The sequence below is a fragment of the Syngnathoides biaculeatus genome, chromosome 22, assembly GCF_019802595.1.
Source record: "Syngnathoides biaculeatus isolate LvHL_M chromosome 22, ASM1980259v1, whole genome shotgun sequence".
NCBI classification, from domain to species: Eukaryota; Metazoa; Chordata; class Actinopteri; order Syngnathiformes; family Syngnathidae; genus Syngnathoides; species Syngnathoides biaculeatus.
The window spans coordinates 10312337-10330741 of record NC_084661.1 but is presented as its reverse complement, the minus strand read 5'-3'; the positions used below and the strand labels follow the sequence as shown (position 1 = coordinate 10330741).

The following is an 18405-nucleotide window of genomic DNA, read 5'->3' as shown; positions in this document are numbered from 1 at the left end:
CTGCCGAATATAATTTATTGCTTTTTAATCAGAATGCAAGCGGGGGATGGGGGGGGGGGCTCTCAAAAGCAATTTACCCTTCTCAAACTATCTACATTTCATTTTCCGCCTTGTACCTTTGACCCGCTCCGCTTTCAAGTTCATACGACCCATCCATTTACTCGCGCGCGCGTGTGCCGGGATATGTTAATCACACGCACATCTGCTGCATCTAGAAGGTTCCAAGCGTGCCTGATGGCTCCCTAATCGTATTGACCGAGGAAGAGGAGGAAGAGGGCCCGTGACCGACGGCGGCCGTCCATCATCTCACGTGTCAAAGGCCCGTCTGCAGAGGGAGGAGGAGATTGAATTGTGATTGACATCCGCCGGGTGATTCCCTTTAATACCGATCAAGTATTGAGGTATGAGTGCCGGCTTGCATTATGCTTAATTCACCACACGAGACCCAATTTACACGCCCACCGTGTTGGAGTCCCAGCTTGTCTTTTGTGTGTGTGTGTGTGTGTCTCAGCATCAAGTGGCTGGCCAGAAGAAACCCTGCTAATCCTGGAAAGGAGAATCTTGAAGGAGACATATAGTATTACGCATTTTTTTCACGTCTCAGAACTGTGCTTGGGTATCTTAACGGGCCTTCAGCATGCTTTTATCAAAAATACCGCAAGGATCAAGACTTCGGGACATTTTTGAAGCCTATTTCTTCCCATGGCAAAATTGGTGCGTTTTAGCAGTGAATCTGTCTCGTGTTGTCATATGTCAACGGTGCGGGGGTGGACCCAAATGCAGGACTCCCAGTCAAAGGCATGATGTTCAGTGGGGTTTATTATAAACTAAAGGTGTGCACGGCAACACAGTCCAAGAAGGCAGGATCCAAAAAACAAGAAACAATGTCCGATAACTATGAGACAACTAAAGAGCGTAACAAAATGGCGTGCTCGACATTTGTCCGTTAGCGCAACAACCAATCAGTGCCACACCGAAGGCACTTTTGGGGTGCATGGACACACCGCCAAGCATAATGTCATTCATTATACAACAGCCACTGATAATATAGAACAGGGGTGTCAAACTCACTTTTGTCGTGGGCCACATTGTAGTTCTGGTTTCCCTCCGAGGCCCGTTATGACTGTAAAACCATAAAAATTGTTTATCGCCTCATCATATTGACACGTGAAATTTATGAAGGATATCAAGGGTAATGGGTTTTTCAACTATTGTTGATGTTTGGTAATGTAAAAGCACTTTACAATACCTCAACATTATGATTCATGCTATCCATCCATTCATTTTCTTTTGCCGCTTATCCTCACGAGGGTCGCGGGGAGTGCCGGAGCCAATCCCAGCTGTCAACGGGCAGGAGGCGGGGTACACCTTGAACCGGTTGTCAGCCAATCGCAGGGCACATGGAGACAAACAGCCGCACTCCCAATCACACCTAGGGGCAATTTAGAGTGTCCAATTAATGTTGCCTGTTTTTGGGATGTGGGAGGAAACCGGAGTGCCCGGAGAAAAACACATGCAAGCACGGGGATAACATGCAAACTCCACACAGGTGGGGCCAGGATCAAACCCGAGTCCTCAGAACTGTGAGGCCAACGCTTTACCAGCTGATCCACCGTGCCGCCGATTTATGATATAAGAATGTGAAATTTTGGCACAGATTTGAACAAGAATCACGGAAGTTGACATACATGATTTACCTTCGCGGGCCACATAAAATCACGTGGCGGGCCGGATCTGGCCCCCGGGCCACGAGTTTCACACCTGTGATATGAAATATCATGCAAACAGCCATTGACAAAATCAACTGGATTAGATTTTTATACAGTAAGTAACATTTGAAAGTTTTTCACGCGCGCATGTGTATTTGCACAAGTATCGCATAGTTATTTAGCGCATTTGTCTGCGGGTAGAAATGGCCTGCGGTAATCCTCCTTCCTGCACTTAGGGTGTAAAAGTCTCATGGATTCTACAGTGTAATGCAGGAGGGTGGGAAGTGTGGTCCGTGATGGATTGTCTGTTTGGCCAGCATCCCCGTTCGACCTCGTCGACGGAGTCCAGTTGGCAAACCGGAATCGAGCTCGCTCGCTTAACCGCTCATTTCAATCCCTTTCTGTCTTTCTCCTCCCCGGCAATTAGGCTGCTCGGTGATGAAATGCCGCCATTGCGGATGATGATGCAATGTCATTTCGATGGCCACGTGAAGTGCGTGTGTGGGATTACGGTGGATTTCGGCAGCGGTGGCAAGTCAGTGTCGTTTGATGTGGCGTCTTGACGGCGTTAGGATCTGAAACACGACGCTTACCTGGTTGCTCTGGGAAGTTGTAGGCGGCTCGACGGGTGCAGGCTATCTTCGGGAAGTCTTTACCTTTATTTGACTTTTCCTTAACCTTTGGAAAACGTCATCACGTCAAGGCGAGATGAAAAGCCGCTTCCTTTTTTTCCTGTGAGAGCAAGCAGAAGAGAGAATCTGCATCCCTCTACGTCAGAACAGTTTTACTGTGTCACGCTGGTGTTTTTAGGCTCCCTCTGTGGTTTCTTAGTATCATAATTGAAGTTTATTGAGAATCAAATTCGATCAGTCGAACAGAGCAGAGTTTCGAGAGGAGGAGAAACAAAGACAAAGCACTTCCTTTCCAACATACAGTGAAGAAAATAAGTATTTGAACACCCTGCTATATTTCAAGTTCTCCCACATAGAAATCAATTCAGGGGTCTGAAATTTTCATCGTAGGTGCATGTCCACTGTGAGAGAGATCATCTAAAAAGAAAAATCCAGGAATCACAATGTATGATTTTAACAATTTATTTGTGTGATACAGCTCCAAATAAGTATTTGAACACCTGTCTATCAGGTAGAATTCTGACCGTCAAAGACCTGTTAATCTGCCTTTAAAAGTCCACCTCCACTCCATGTGTTATCCAGATGCACCTCTGTGAGGTCGTTAGCTGCATAAAGACACCTGTCCACCCCATACAATCCATAAGACCAAGACCAAAGAGCTATCCAAAGACAACAGAGACAACATTGTACAACTCCACAGGCGTGGAAAGGGCTACGGAGACATTGCCAAGCAGCTTGGTGAAAAAAGATCCACCGTCGGAGCAATCATTAGAAAATGAAAGAAGCTAAACATGACGGTCAATCTCAAGATATCACCTCGTGGGGTCTCAGCGATCCTTAGAAAGGTGAGGAATCGGCCCAGGACTACACGACAGGAATTGTTCAATGACCTGAAAAGAGCTGGGACCACCGTTTCCAAGGTGACTGTTGGTAATACACGAAGACGTCAAGGTTTGAATTCACGCATGGCACGGAAGGTTCCCCTTCTTAAACCAGCACGTGTCGAACCCCGTCTGAAGTCTGCCAATGACCATTTGGATGATACAGAGGAGTCATAGGAGAACGTTTTGTGGTCAAATGAGACCAAAATGGAACTTTTTGGTCATAATTCCACTAACCGTGTTCGGCGGAAGACGAATGATGAGTTCCATCGCAAGAACACCATCCCTACTGTGAAGCAAGGTGGGTGGTACCATCATGCTTTGGGGGTGTTTTCCAGCACAAAGGACAGGACGAGTGCGAGTATTAAGGAGAGGATGACCGCGGCCATGTATCGTGAGATTTTGGGGAACAACCTCTTTCCCTCAGTCAGAGCATTGAAGATGGGTCGTGGTTGGGTCTTTCAACAAGACAATGACCCGAAGCACGCAGGGAGGAAAACCAAGGAGTGCCTCCGTAACAAGCATATCAAGGTTCTGGTGTGGACTAGACAGTCTCCAGACCTAAACCCAATAGAAAATCTTTGGCGGGAGCTGAAACCCTGTGTTTTTCAGGAACAGCCCAGAAACCTGGTCAACAGATGATCTGTCTGGAAGAGTGGGCCAAAATCCCTCCTGCAGTGTGTGCAAACTTGGTGAACAACTACATGAAATGTTTGACCCCTGCAAACAAAGGCTACTGTACCAAATATTAACATTGGTTTTCTCAGGTGTTCAAGTACTTATTTGCAGCTGTATCACACAAATAAATTGTTAAAAAATCATACATTGTGATTTCTGGATTTTTCTTTTTCGATTATCTCTCTCACGTTGGACATGCACCTACGATGAAAATTTCAGACCCCTGCATGATTTTTTTAAGTGGGAGAATTCTCAAAATAGCAGGGTGTTCAAATACTTATTTTCTTCACTGTAGGAAAGGGCAGAACTGTTGAAAATGAATTTGACTTTGCTTTTTCTTCATCATCCTCACCACGCCGTGGAAAGTATTTTTGATGTAAATCTCATAAAACTTTCTTGTATCTCCGCATAGAGTCAGTAAACTTCGTTGGTGGCATGCGCCATAAATATTATGATTTTTTTTTTTTTTCTTCCATGGATGCTTGTTTTTCCACTTACTAGGCTCTGGTGGCAGGAACACACCAGTAAGAGCCAACCGTTTGGTTGCTGATCTTACAAAACCGGTCGAGCCATTGGGGGTTTTATGAGGCAGGATGAGGGCTGAGCAAGAGACAAGTCCGCCCCTAAAATGAGCCATTGTCACCGCGGGAAGAAATATGTTTAATAGCATGATTTTTTTTAAAGGTATTTTGATGAAAGTATGCTGCAAAAACACCTGCGAAGTGATTGTATGAATTTCGGGATGGGAAATGGGCTTCTGCTGAGTGTGTTTTATGTTGAAATTGTCGTTGTGGTGTCTTGCTTTGAAAGGCGCCGCCGGAAGTGGAGTCTGACAGCTGCTGCTTCTTTGACACGTCGGAAGGAGGAGGTGGCAAGTCGTCGCACGGCGTTGTTGCGGCGCTGCGTGGCACTGCTCGCCGGGGGACTGCCTGTGATTAACTGCCCCCCACCACCACCACCACCACCACCAGTAGCAGCAGCACGTACGGCGCACATGGCCCGAGTCCCGGTTCCGCCAGCGGTGCTGAGCTAGCAGCTACGAGCCGGCCGGAGGGTCGTGCTCGACCACCGACAAGCACTCACCTTCCCCTCTTCCCCTTCAACCCACCTCCCATGGGTGTCGCCGCCGGGAGTGCCCCGCGTCTGGTCGTCCGGTGCGGCAAACTACCGCAGAGTCGCTCGGCTCGGGCCGCCGGGGGAGATCGTACGCGTGTCGGCCGGGAAGCGGAACCAGAGGACGCGGCTGCCGATGTGATGCCAGAGTCGTGCAAGACAAAGCTCCGAGGTTAGGAAAAGCCTCCAGGTATCTAAGACATTTTTTTTTAAATTAAGTACTCTAACTTCCTGCCTTTCCCGTGCACATTTTTACAATAGAATAGAACATTTTGTCTATGTTGTACTCATAATCAAATAAGCCTGTTCAAGACCAAACACTACCCCCCACCAATAATGCATGATGTGTTTTTTTTATTTATTTTTTTTTTTAACGAGGAAGCATGTCCTTAGTAGATAATAACAAGCACATTTTATTTGGTCTGCACTAGGCAACGAGTTCTTTTATATGGGGGTCCTTCCGCAATGCATTGTTGTACTTGTACACACACACACACACACACACACACACACACACACACACACACACACACACACACACACACGCGCACAAACAAACAATTGTGTTCTACAGGACTGACTTCACACTCAGTTTGATCTCGTGTGGGTTTTCTTATAGTCCAAAGATGAAACGAACATGCGTGTTGGATTCATTGAAAAATTATGAAAAGGTGTAAATGTGAATGATTGTTCGTTTATGTGTGACCTTTGGCTGGCTGCTGACCTCATCGCTCCCCCAGTTAGCTACGAAAGTCTCCGGATCACCCGACACCCCGAATGAGAACATGGATGGATGGATGGAATCGAAAGTGGTCGCACGGTTCACTTGCGGTTGACACCTCTGTCTCACAGTTCTGAGGTCCTGGGTTAGAATCTTAACTCTGGCCTTCATGTGTGGCGTTTGCACCCCCCCCCCCCAAGTTAAGGTAGAAAGTGGAAGCTGTTGTTACTTGTTGAGTGGCTGGAGGCCAACAAACTATTACGTGACATCTGCTCCGTCCTCGCAGACGCGCTTTAATAGCATGTTGCAAGAAAGGCCCCGCTAATCAGTTTAATGAAAGCCCGCTGCATCCCGGACGCCCGTTTTCTCAAACTCTCTTAACGAGATTGCGTCGGCCGCGGTGGCGGTTTTACGACAAGAATGTTGTTTTGCGAGCCCCCCTTTGGCTGCGCTAAAACCGCCGTCAGAAAAAAAGTAGGTCTGCGGCAGCATAGGTGATTTTTTTTTTTTTTTTTTTTTTTTTTTTTCTGTTGTCAGCCGGGAAGATGAAAGACAGTCGTCGGGCCTCAAAGCGTTCTCTGATCACATCATGTGTTGGTTTTGCTTATCTTCTCATTCTCAACCCCCGCCGTTTTTAATCGTACGTGCTTTTCCATTGTGCTGCTTTTTCTCGTTTTTCTTCCTGTACCAGCTGGCCTGAAAGTTTTTTATCTTTCGGTCAGTTGCAGGGTTGAGGACAAAGCCTCGTTTTCCACTAGATGAGCCAAAGTGTCCATTCACAAGGTTAAAAAAAAAAAAAAAAAAAAAAAAAATCTAGATTTTGTTTATGCTCTGCTTCTGAAGCTGGAAAAATACCCATAATGTCGGGCTTTGTGAAATATTTTCTCACAAATTCCCCCCCCCCCCCGTCATTTGCAGCAGACCCAAATGACAATGGCATTTTTCAAAACATATTTTGCTTTGTTTCCTTCCTCCCGAGATTTGCTTTATTTTTCACGATACCAAACAAGCTTTTTTTTTTTTCCTCCTCAGCATGAACCCTCACAGAAATAACTGAAATAGTATCTATTTTTCTTCACGGAAAATGTCTTTGATAAATGTGAGCACAATACTTACATAATTCCGCTTATGTTGTGTAAATTTCTTAGCGGAAACTGAACTCACTAGTCTGTTTTTTGTTTAAATATATTTGATAAGTTGGTCGGTAAAGTTGCAAAATTTAACAACCAAATTGCAAAGTTACTGTATTTTGTAAACAGACTTTTCTCTATTTGCATTGCACGTCAACAGAACAGCTGATTCTGAAAGGAAATATCATCATAACATCCATCGATCCATTTTCTTAGCTGCTTATCCTCACAAGAGTCACGGGGCATGCTGGAGCCTGTCCCAGCTGTCAACGGGCAGGAGGCAGGGTAAACCCTGAACTGGTTGCCAGCCAATCGCAGGGCACATGGAGACAGACAACAGTCGCACTCAGAATCACACCTTGGGGCAATTTAGAGTGTCCAATTAATGTTGCATGTTTTGGGGATGTGGGAGGAAACCGGAGTGCCTGGAGAAAACCCACGCAGGCACGGGGAGACCATGCAAACTCCACACAGGCGGGTCCGGGATCGACCCCGGGTCCTCAGAACTGTGAGGCCAACGCTTTACCAGTTGACCCGCCACCATCATAACAGTTAATGATAAAATCGATTAATTGCGCAGCACTAATAGACATCTAATGCAATTCAAATCACGGACCATGTAGATACAATATAAACAAAATTCATACATATCACTCAATCAACATAGTTTTTATTGGGAAAAAGCTTTTGATTGGACGCTTTTGCTGCCATGACAACAGCCCGACCAATTGTAACATTTCAAAATGGCTCCCTAAGTGGAATGTTAGCGTTAGCTTCTTCAGCATTTACTAGTTCGCTAATGTATATGGCAGAGTTTCCTAACTTGTGTTCTTTCGTAAGTTCCGTAAGTAACCAAAGTCTTCCCAACTCACATCACACATACGTGGATGAAGCGTATTTTAAAGAACTATATGTGACCTTGACACCTGGTGGCATGGCATGCATATTACAGCGTTTTCAGTCATTTTTGTGTGTGTGCAGGTCTGTATATGGAGGCAAAGTTGTTGTCGTATAAAAATAAAGTTTTGCATTTGGCATTGTCTTCTAATCAAAGTGCCCGCTTTTCCCAACTTTTGTTTTGTCCATTTTAATTGTCCTGAAATGTTGTTATAAACAAAATTAGCACATAGAAGTCCCAATTAAACAGGAAGTGTCAACTCTGTGTTCAGGACTCTGCCATCCAGCCCATATTTTCTCTTAAATTGCAGTTTATTGAATTCCATTCCACTTAAAGTGCATTTTTGTATTCCCAAATGTACTGTCCATTTATAATCAACACGTGTTGTTTCGGAACCGGAGCATCCTCCTAAAAAAGGGCTGCACAATTTTACGGGTTCATGGTCGAGATTAGTTTGTCAAACTGACAGATGGGCCATATGAAGATGCGAGAAAGTAAATATGTAAATACTAAGAAGACAATTGCAGTATAATAATATTTGTCATATTTTATTTTTTAATGAAGCCAAGTTTAGTTACATTTATATTAAAGCTCTTAATCTCAAAATAGTCTCAAAGGGCTTCCCAGACAGCGTAATGTTTGTTTCTTCGGTACAACAAACATTTTCCAGAGACTTCCGTGAGTTGTTTAATATTTTTGGAGTAGAAAAAAAAAAAAAAAGAACCACCAAGTGAGATATTTCTGTCCCCTCATTTAGAACCTCATGGCATTTCTGGGTTCTCTAAAAATTAATACACCGGTAGTTAAAAGAAGACTAGAATGGGTGTGATTTTTAGATTTTTATTTTTTTTTTTTTCTGTACAAAAATTCTTGAACATGCAGTCAGGATGACGAGGACTCGAGAGAAATCGGTGGACAACGTTTGGAAATGTATGGACAGATTAATAAGAAGCACACTTGAGCAATTTTGACGATTTCCAACTTTTTCATGGTACTAGAGCTCTTTTTGAAGCATCATTAAAAAAATAAATTGTAATATAGCTACACGGTGGAGCAGCAGGAAAGCGTTGGCCTCACAGTACCGAGGACCCGGGTTCAATCCCAGCTCTCCCTGTGTGGAGTTTGCATGTTGTCCCCGTGCCTGCGTGGATTTTCTCTGGGCAGTCCGGTTCCCTCCCTTATCCCAAAAACATGCAAACTGGACACTCTAAATTGCCCCTAGGCGTGATTGGGAGTGCTGCTGTTTGTCTCTTATTTGACCAGTTCAGGGTGTACCCTGCCTCCTGCCCGTCGACTCCTGGGATAGGCTCCAGCACTCTCGCGACCTTTGTGAGGATAAGCGGCTAAGAAAATGGAGGGATGTTTCTAATATTGTGACCTAAATATGTAATCCGGTTGTTAGAAAGAGCTCACAGTATGTAATGCATTTCTACACAACTGCCTCCTAAAGAAGCCTTAAAGAAGAAACATGATGTGAAGAATGCGCTCAGTATTTCTATTTATTTATTTATTTATTTATTTATTTAAACTATAATTCACATCCAAGTTGTTGTCTGTTTCTCATCAGAGGATCTATTTTAAGAGCGGCCTGCTCGATCACAGCCCGCCGCTGTTTCCGCCTCCTTCAATCCCGAGCGCGAACAAAGAGATGAAACGTCTTAGATGCGGAGGACTACTTGAGGTTTTCAGAACAGTACGTGCCTCTCACTGTCAAAAAATGTTACCTTGCAGAACTTCGTTCTCCTTGTGTGACTTTTAAAAATTAAGCGACATGACATCACATCAGTGGCTTTGATCTTATCATCCACACGTTCAAAATGTTGTAGTTAGGGTGTAACAAAGCAAAGTCCCAACTACAATCAAAAGCTTTAAACCGCACGGGGGGGGGGGCACGGCGTTCGTCTTCAAGGTTGTCGCGGAAAAGGTTGGCTTCCACTACTAACTTCCTGTCCTTCGGTTGTCAGCAAATTAATCAGCTATTAAATCGTCCTGTAAGTAAAGACTGCAAATACATTGAAGAAAATAATGAAAAACTCAAAACTTGAAGCTAGAAAACGGTCTAATCTATCTTAGCCACAGTTTCTTCAATAGCTGTTCTAAAAGTTTTAATGAGTGAACTATGGAGTGCCATTGCCCATAAAGTTTTTTTTTTTTTTTTTTTTTAATGACTTTACGACAGTCTAATAACATGAATATTCTATACAGAGTTAACCACAGATACACACAAATTCAAAAACAAGTCCAACTTGTCTGGTTAAAAAAAAAAAAAAATGTCAAAAAGACGCTGTACATTATTAAATGAAAGCAGCCGTGATGCATTCAGGAATTGCGTGATGAAATGAAATAGTGACCTAGATAAGCCAGAGGAAGATACTTCTGGAATGAAAGATGGGGAAAAATGTAAAGTAGTCCGACTGTTGTGCAAAAAAATAAATTCAGGAAATATAAGATTCTTGACAATATAATACGCCCCAGAGCAGCTCCCAAAAATATGTCTGAAAGAGGATGGTAAAAGTATTAAATACAGTGTTAGTGAAGGAACAATGCTGCATTTGTTTTGGGATGTTAAGAAATTAGCATCAATGCAGAAATCTGCGTAATTTCATTACATCTCTTCTTTCTCTCCTCACAAAAAAAATGTAATATTGAATATGTGGATTGCTGAAAAGAAATCAAGAATAGATGAGATTTTAATTTGTTAAACAACGAAACAGTTTTGGCATCATGATTAATTAATTACTCCGATTTTTGTCTGATTTCCCACCACTACCATCACCGAAGGCAGCATAATACTATCACGCGTCAAACAAAGAACACTTTTAACTATTGTAAATGATTGAATAAGCTGCAGTAGCATTAATTGATTTTTCCACAGACTATAAAGATTATATTAAAATAGAATTCTTATGTTGTCTACATGTGTTGACGCACACTTTGTGTTCCAATATCCATTACTTGGAGTTATAACTTCCGCATTGATTCCGCTCGTTAGCTCGTCTATGGAGTTTCGTACTGTTTGTTAGCCTTAAGGTTCGTACCATTCCGGCAGTTTCCATTTTCCGTTCGGACGGCAGACTTATTTATATGAACCTGAACGAACCGCGCTTACAGTTAGGAATGCGAAATTACCACGGAATGCCATTTGCTGCCCATTGAAGTAACACAAGTCAGCCTACTAATTTTGACCTCCACCGAAGTTGTTGCTGCCCTTCTCGCTACGTTTTACTTTCCGGGATGCACCCCCACAAACAACACCCACCCAACCCCCATATTTTAGTCTCCATGTAATCACGTTAATCCCTTTTTCTCCCGAGCAGCGTGAGCATTCTCTCTTTTACTTTGCGTCCAATCACGGTTGGGGCGTCCTCCTGGGGGGGACAAGCTTAGCCTGTTAGGCAGCTGCTGGACTCGAGCCCAGCTGTCCTCGTTGGTCTCGAAGGAGAACCTCTTGGGCGGATCGACGGAGGTGATGTCAACAGTTTTTGGATTGTTGCCCTTACATTCCACCTTTGTACCAAGCAACAATCATGCACCTGTCAACGTCAGTCGCCAGAAGCGGATTGCAATTAAGTGTTTGGTTGGAAGAGCTGTAAAATCTGTAGTAAGATGAAAATCTTTTCGGAAATATTAATTTAAGAATCAGTAAAGAGGAGCTTTGGAGATTTTAAACTGTTAACCAGAGTTGGCTTGGCCGGACTCGATTCCTAATCCCCTGTGAATAGGAAGGGTAACTGTTTACAAAACAAATTTAATATTTGTAGTAGTTGTCGTGGGGGGGGGGGGGGTTACGAGCATGGGTCGGGATTTCACGCTGCTCCCTTCTCTACTTTTTTTATTTTTTAAATGAACATTGCAGTTGAAGTTGCAATATTATTTTTAATCTAGGCAACGGGCTGCTGAAAAATGGACAGCGGGCCACAGACTCGATACACCCTTGAATCCGAGTTAGGTCCTCCTTCAAGGCCCCGTGCGCCGTCGAGGCTCAGTGACTCGACCCGCCCCCGCGCACACTGGCGCTCTGTGGCGTCTAAATGGCCGCTCTGTTCCCCGGCCCTCCTCCGTACACGTGCGCGGCGGGGGGCCTCGGCTCAGCCGTGTGAAACGCCGTCTGCAGGTTAACTCGGTTGTAATTTACCGGGCCTGTTTTCGGCTCGGGGACAAGCAACGTTGTTGTCGCGGCCACAGCTGCTTCCCTGAGAGGAGGGCGTGGAGTGCGGCGCGGGACTAAATGGAGTAATTCCACGTGTGGGCCACCACGGTAGTCGGTGATAATGCCCCGGCTTTTAATAGGAAGTCCTGCGTTTAGCTTGACCTTGTTCTTCTGCGCACAACGAGATTGTTAGCTAGCGCTCAGCTGCTGATTGTTAACATACATTGCCACAACTTTATTGGGGGGTTGTTGTGAGGAGATCTGTGTTTCATTATCACTGCAGAGAAGTTTATGCATTTTTTTTTTTTTTTTTTTTTTTTGGTTCGCAGGGTTGAACAGTTTTTACTGTTGGCATCAGGCCGAGTTTGGGCATGATTCGAGTCTGCCACTCTGACCCAGTTCAGATTGCAGTCACCAATTTAAGGATTTGAGGACTCGCTCGCTAAAACTGGCAAAAGACATGTTAGATTTGAACTGTATCATTTGACGAGTCTTGCGTGATTACATTTCAAGGTTTATATTTTCAAGACAGAGTGCAATTAGTTTTCGCATAGTTGCATCAAAGCTGGCAACCCAGTTTGGTTTACCATCCTCCATTGGGCCATTGATAGTGTAGTGGTTCATATCGATGACTTTAATGCAGCTGCCGCGGGTTCGGATTCTTGCATGCAGGACCTTATTTTTTGAAGCTACGTGGCACCGTGCATCTGCGCACTGGGGCCGCCGCGTTGGTGTCCCCGAGCTGCCTGCGCACACTACATAAAAAAGCAACAATCACGCAAATCAAAGACACACAAACAAATGTCAGATGACTGACCGCAGCAGCGCCGCAGCTGCACTGGGCCACACTCCTCTGCGCACTCCCCGAGAGTCGGCAACATCCTCCAGTGAAACAATTCGTTTTCAATAAATGTGAAACAGTCTGTTGGCGTGTTTGGAAACTTTACGTACATCCTTCATTGAATTATTTTTTAAAGCCGGGCATATGTAAGGAAGTGGCCCCCTTTTTACAGGACCCATACCGGCCCGAGGCACAATTGAACTCAGCAGCTGCTTGGCCCCTTGACCTGCAATAAAATTCTGCTAAGGGTCCCATTAAGATTTGGGCCAGCACTTAATGCAAAGTTGCCGCCGTGTTCTGAGCAAGTAAAATGGCTGTTAAACATTTTTTTCAGCCGTGGCATTCGCTGCTGGAGATGACAAAACAGTTGTGCCTTTCATGTAGTTCATCTAAGGGTACTCCCCCCTCGACCCCCCTCTCTTTTTGCCCATGTTGGTGTCCTGTGTGAAAAATACCACTACATAATGGGGGTGGTTGACGTCAACTTAAGAATGTACCGGCTTCCAGCATCGTAATGGCGACCCTTCATTGTGTTGAAAGCCATTGTTGTTGTCGCATTGATGTCCACATGCATGTAATCTATCCATTAGATACTGCTTTTCTGGGTCGGCTGACGGAGGAAGTAGCTTCACCAGGGATACCCAGACTTCCCTTTCCCCAGCCTCTTCTTCCAGCTCTTCCGGAGGGATCCCGAGGCGTTCCCAAGCCAGTCGAGAGACATGGTCTCTCCAGCGTGTCCTTGGTCGTCCTCGGGGTTTCTTTCCGGTAGGCATCCGAATCAGATGCCCCACCAACCTCATCTGGCTCCTCTCAATGCGGAGGAGTAGGGGCTCGACACTGAGCCCCTCCCTGATGACCGAGCTTCTCACCCTATCTCTAAAGGAGAGCCCATACACCCTGCGGAGGAAACTCGATTTAATTATTCGTCAATACAATAATAATTTCCCAAAAAGTCCTCCTGACACATCAGATGGTTAAATCCTCGAAAGTCTTTCCCCTTTATTACTGCCGCATATTTTCCTCTGAACCTCCAGTAGCGGAAGCGCAAGTGATGTAACAGTCTCCATGGGGCTAGAAAGATGGTGCCTCAAGGTCAAGGCCGGCCGGTCTCACAGTGGGTAACCCCGAGGGGGAGGTCCGCGGTGTCTAACGGCCTAATGAGCGTTTAATTGATATCCAGCTGGAAAACGCCATGGCTGCTTAATGCCACTTGCAAACGAAGCATATTCTATGCTGTCTGAGTTGAGTCGCCGTGACTTGGGAGGACCTGGAGCATGCATTTTTAACACAGCAAGCCCCTGGAGGTAATGACTAACAATCAGACTGGCGGCTTCGGGAACTTGTTTTTTTCCCCCCCAAGATGACACTTTTGTGTTTATTTCTGTCTGCCCAGCTCTTATCGCCAAGACTACAAGAGACAGAAAGAGTGCGAGTGTCGCAACGGCCTAGCGACATTCCCCATGACACCTTGCACTTTACGACTCGTAATGAAATGGGCTCAAAGGACGAGGCTAATCTGAGGCGGCGCACTCAAGCCGTATCTCATTCGCCACGCCAGGAACGCCAAGACGGCCCCGTCGGGGACGCCTTTCCGACGTTTAATCAACAGCAAATGAGATCAAACGGGGCGGTCAAAAGTACCAATAGATGCAAAAGCAGCCTCTGTGGAACTCAGGCCTTGGTTTTTTGGGTTTTTTTTTTTTTTTCAGATGCAGTGACCGACCAGGACTTTATGAAATCTGGCGTGCCTGTTCAACATAACTTTATTTTTTTGTAGATAAAGATGAGGGTGTTAAATCGATTAGTCGATAGGTCGACTTGACCACTCACAAATGACGGCTAGAGGTTGAAGTTTATGAATTGCCAGTCACGTTTTGGATAGGTAAGTTTCCTTCGGCTTGTCCCGTTAGGGGTCGCCACAGCGTGACATCTCAGATGAACGCTCATATTTGTTTGGCACAGATTTTACCCCGGATACCCTTCCTGACTCAATCCCTCTCGGGGAGTGGAGGTCCCAGTGAGATACGAACTGACGACCCCTAATTTATCAAACAAATGCTCTAACCACTGAGTTATAGGGCCTCCTACTGGTCACGTTTTTGGATGCCTCATAGAAAGCATCAGGTGAGGATGAGCTGATTCTGTGCAGAACTCTAGCAGCGGTACCGCAAGCATGTAGGAATATTTTACTAAAAAAGAAACGTGTTGCATGGTCTGTCGCAAAATATCCAAGGCTATCCTCGACTATAAACATAAGTGCTGTATATCCCTTCTGGAAAAAACAGGCTAAATTGAGTTCAACCAAAACCGTTCTGTAATGGTAAACGGACTGCACGTATATAGCGCTTCATCTACACCATCACGCTAAAAAGAGAATATACCGTCGCATCTGTTTAGATGATGGATCGAGAATAGGAGCGGTGGTCGATCAACAAAGTCTTTACTGTCAGGATTAACGGTTGATGTCGGCCGGGAGTATGCCAAAAAAACAACAACGTCCAGCTAATGTTTCGCTCGAGCCTGCATTCTGACACCCCCCTCGTCCATCGCAAATCACTCTCGGGCACCTTCACTTGCCTTGCTGACTGTCGGAGCTTGTAGAACTTTGGCAAGAATCCACATAATACTGTTACTGTGTTAGGATGGTCGCGACAATACTTTATTGATTGGAATTTCTTCTCGTGTTTTATGATTTGTCAACTGTGGGTCCGCTTAGGATGAAAATCGGTCACCCATGTTCATCAGAATCGGCTTTAATGGCCAAGTGTGTAAAACACACAAGGAATTTTTCTCCTTTTCGCCCTGGTACGACAATCAGAACTAGGAACAACATAGAAACAAGAACAAGAGACATTTATGTTCATAGGAATTATTCCTTATAAGATGTGCAAGATGTAAAATCTATCTAGATAAGCGTGTTAACAATGTCAATTGTGTAAAGGGAGCAGTTTCAAGTGACGAATCACGATTGGACTGTCCCAAGTTCATAAAGAATCTAGGCTTTCATTGCGTAGGTTCCGGAATTTCGTTAGCATTTGGTTATGTTGTACCATTCTCTTCGCTCCTTTTGGTGGGGAAGGCAGCTGGCAGGTCTTGTAGACACGTGAAGGTTCCATAACATCGGGAATCGTCCTTGCGAAATGTTGAACGTCTTCGTGCGGCTTCTCCCGTATTTTATTTTATGTTTTTGAACTTTAAACCCGTCAATTCTCCGGTCTGTCTGGCTGCGCGTCTTGTGCTCATTTGCATAATCAGACCTTCACAATGATGTGTTTGAGCCAAGAAGGATTAAAATGCAGCTAATATTTGCACAGGGAGGACAGTTTTTTTTTTTTAGGAAAAGAAGCCGAATATATTTACCGTTTGTTTGCCGATCCCACAATGGCTTCATTGAATTCTCTATTCAGGAACGAAGTGCGGTTTATTTAGACTCCAATCAGCGGGTGGCTTAATTACTGGACGCATACACTTGAGGAAATACAATAATTGTATTGCTGACTTCTTTGTGCCGCATCGACTTCCTCACTGCCACTTATGTAGCAGTCAATTGGTGAACGCGAACTGCGCTGACATTGAAGGCAATTTGGTAAATATCACCACTGCCAAATCTTCCTCCCCAAATCAAACAAGACGGTGTCGAAGACGCGCAAAATAATCACCAGGTGCCCAATCGGGGACCTTAATGAAATTATTGATTAGAGATAGTCGCAGCCTCTTATCGCACAAGCTTCTTATCGAATGAATGAAAAGCTGCGCTGAGATTACAGTTGTTCTCCCATCAGCGCCTCACATTCTGAGAACATAATGACATTGCTCAGATGGTTGAGCGGCTCGGAGTGCCCTCAAACCCAGAATGCATCTTTTTTTTTAGCTCCTTAGTGGGGTTGACAAGCTTTTAACGGTCCCACCTGTTTGTAAAACCCCCCTTAATACCTACCGCGGTATTCTCAATTTTGGGTTTGGCTTTACGAGGTGCGGCCCTGTGAGCAACGTTAAGAGCTGGCCGGTTAGTCTACGTGTGAGCATCAGGGCGTGAGTTGTGGTTGACAGTGGCTCCTTTCTGGTGTTTTTATTTTGTATTTGCAGGGTTGGACTGTTTGTCCCGTTCAATGAACGACTCGAAAGTGCATCAGGTCAAACAGGCTCAACTTGCCCAAATGTGAGGGTGACCTTTTCAACCTTTTGTGTCATGAAGAGTAAGATATGAACAAATAATGTTTTTTTTTTCGGCTTGTCCCGTTAGGGGATGCCACAGTGTGACATCTCAGATGAACGCTCATATTTGTTTGGCGCACTTCTGCGGCGGAGATGAGCACATCGTGGCCCGGCGCCGCGAAAGAGCCACCCCGGCCGACAAGACCGGCGACCAGCTCTTGTCGGCCGGGGTGGCTCATTTTCGCTTCCGAGATGGCTTATCACGGCGCCGAGCCGGTCCGCTTTGTAGCGTTGTCGGAGCACACGGCCGAGTGCACCATTGCCGGCGGCTGTTGTTCATAGCTGCCGCCGTCCACAAGCCCTACGCGGCAGTCTTCGCCGCCGAGCTGACACGGCAGAGTTCGCGGGCGAGCCCGACGCGGAAGCCGTCCGATGCGCACATCGACACATTTAGCACCCCTGTCATACGTACGCGCATCTTTTGTTACATTATGAGAGACGGATTACGTGGTCCGCCCCAAACTATTATTTTTTTTTTTAGTAGGTGTATACACACCTACCTGTCATTTGGAACCCACGAAGCTCTCGTCCTTTGCACCCGTGCAATCCATTTTTCACGACGAACCGGGTCTCTTGCAAACGTATGAAGGGTTAATCTGTCCTCCCGAGTGTTCAAGCAATGTCCAGCAATCCAACGAGCCGGCATTTTGTCGAACACGAAGGAACAACAAGCTACCTTCCCCCGGGTAAAACTAATTCTTCTTCTCGAAAACAAATTCCTTGAGAGGATTTTCATGGCGTGAGTTACAAAAACCATACACGTCAAAATAATATTTTGTAGGGAAAAACAGCTGGTCGATATTGGCTGACATTTTTTTCTTAATAACATATTAAAATCATGCATTTCATGACAGTGGCTCTTTAATCATCTCATCATATCTACATCATCCATTTATGACCTAGTTTTGGAATCAGAACTCAAGGGTAACGTGTTTTTCAACTATTCATATTTGGTAGCACAAAAATGCATGTAATATCTTCAACTTTATCATTTATGATATATGAAAATTTGAAATTTTGGTCCAGATTTTTACAAGAATCATGGAAATTGACACTCTAGGTTTGGCTTTGCGGGCCACATAAAATCATGTGGCGGGCCGGATCTGGCCCCCTGGCCTTGAGTTTGACGCCGGTGCTCGAACCACTGAGCTATGGGGCCTCAAGATATAAACAAATAATGATTTTTTTTTTAATTTTTTTTTATTTTTAGTTGCCTGGGATGTTTTTTGTATTTTCTTTTTGAATCCATTCCTGTCCATGATTTAATAGTCAAAATTGCTTTTATTTATTTCCCACCTATGGCGGGACACGTTTTTTTTTTTTTTTTTTTTTTGGTGGATGACTTCTTCTACTAAATAGCAACGATGTAATTTACATGTGACCTGGACAAGCTAACTCCGACCTTTGGTTCTGCAACGTCCGTCTTTCGGCGTGATT

At 44.8% G+C, this 18405-nt stretch overlaps 1 protein-coding gene across 3 annotated transcripts in view; it reads left to right on the top strand.

Moving 5' to 3' along the window:
- Positions 1-4710: 4710 nt before the first annotated feature.
- Positions 4711-18405, top strand: part of tanc2b (tetratricopeptide repeat, ankyrin repeat and coiled-coil containing 2b) — a 99685-nt gene continuing 85990 nt past the window's right edge. For all 3 annotated transcript variants that reach the window (XM_061810643.1, XM_061810642.1, XM_061810641.1), the window contains exon 1: positions 4711-5203. The gene's annotated coding sequence lies outside the window, so the exon portion shown is untranslated. The remainder of the gene's footprint in view (positions 5204-18405) is intronic.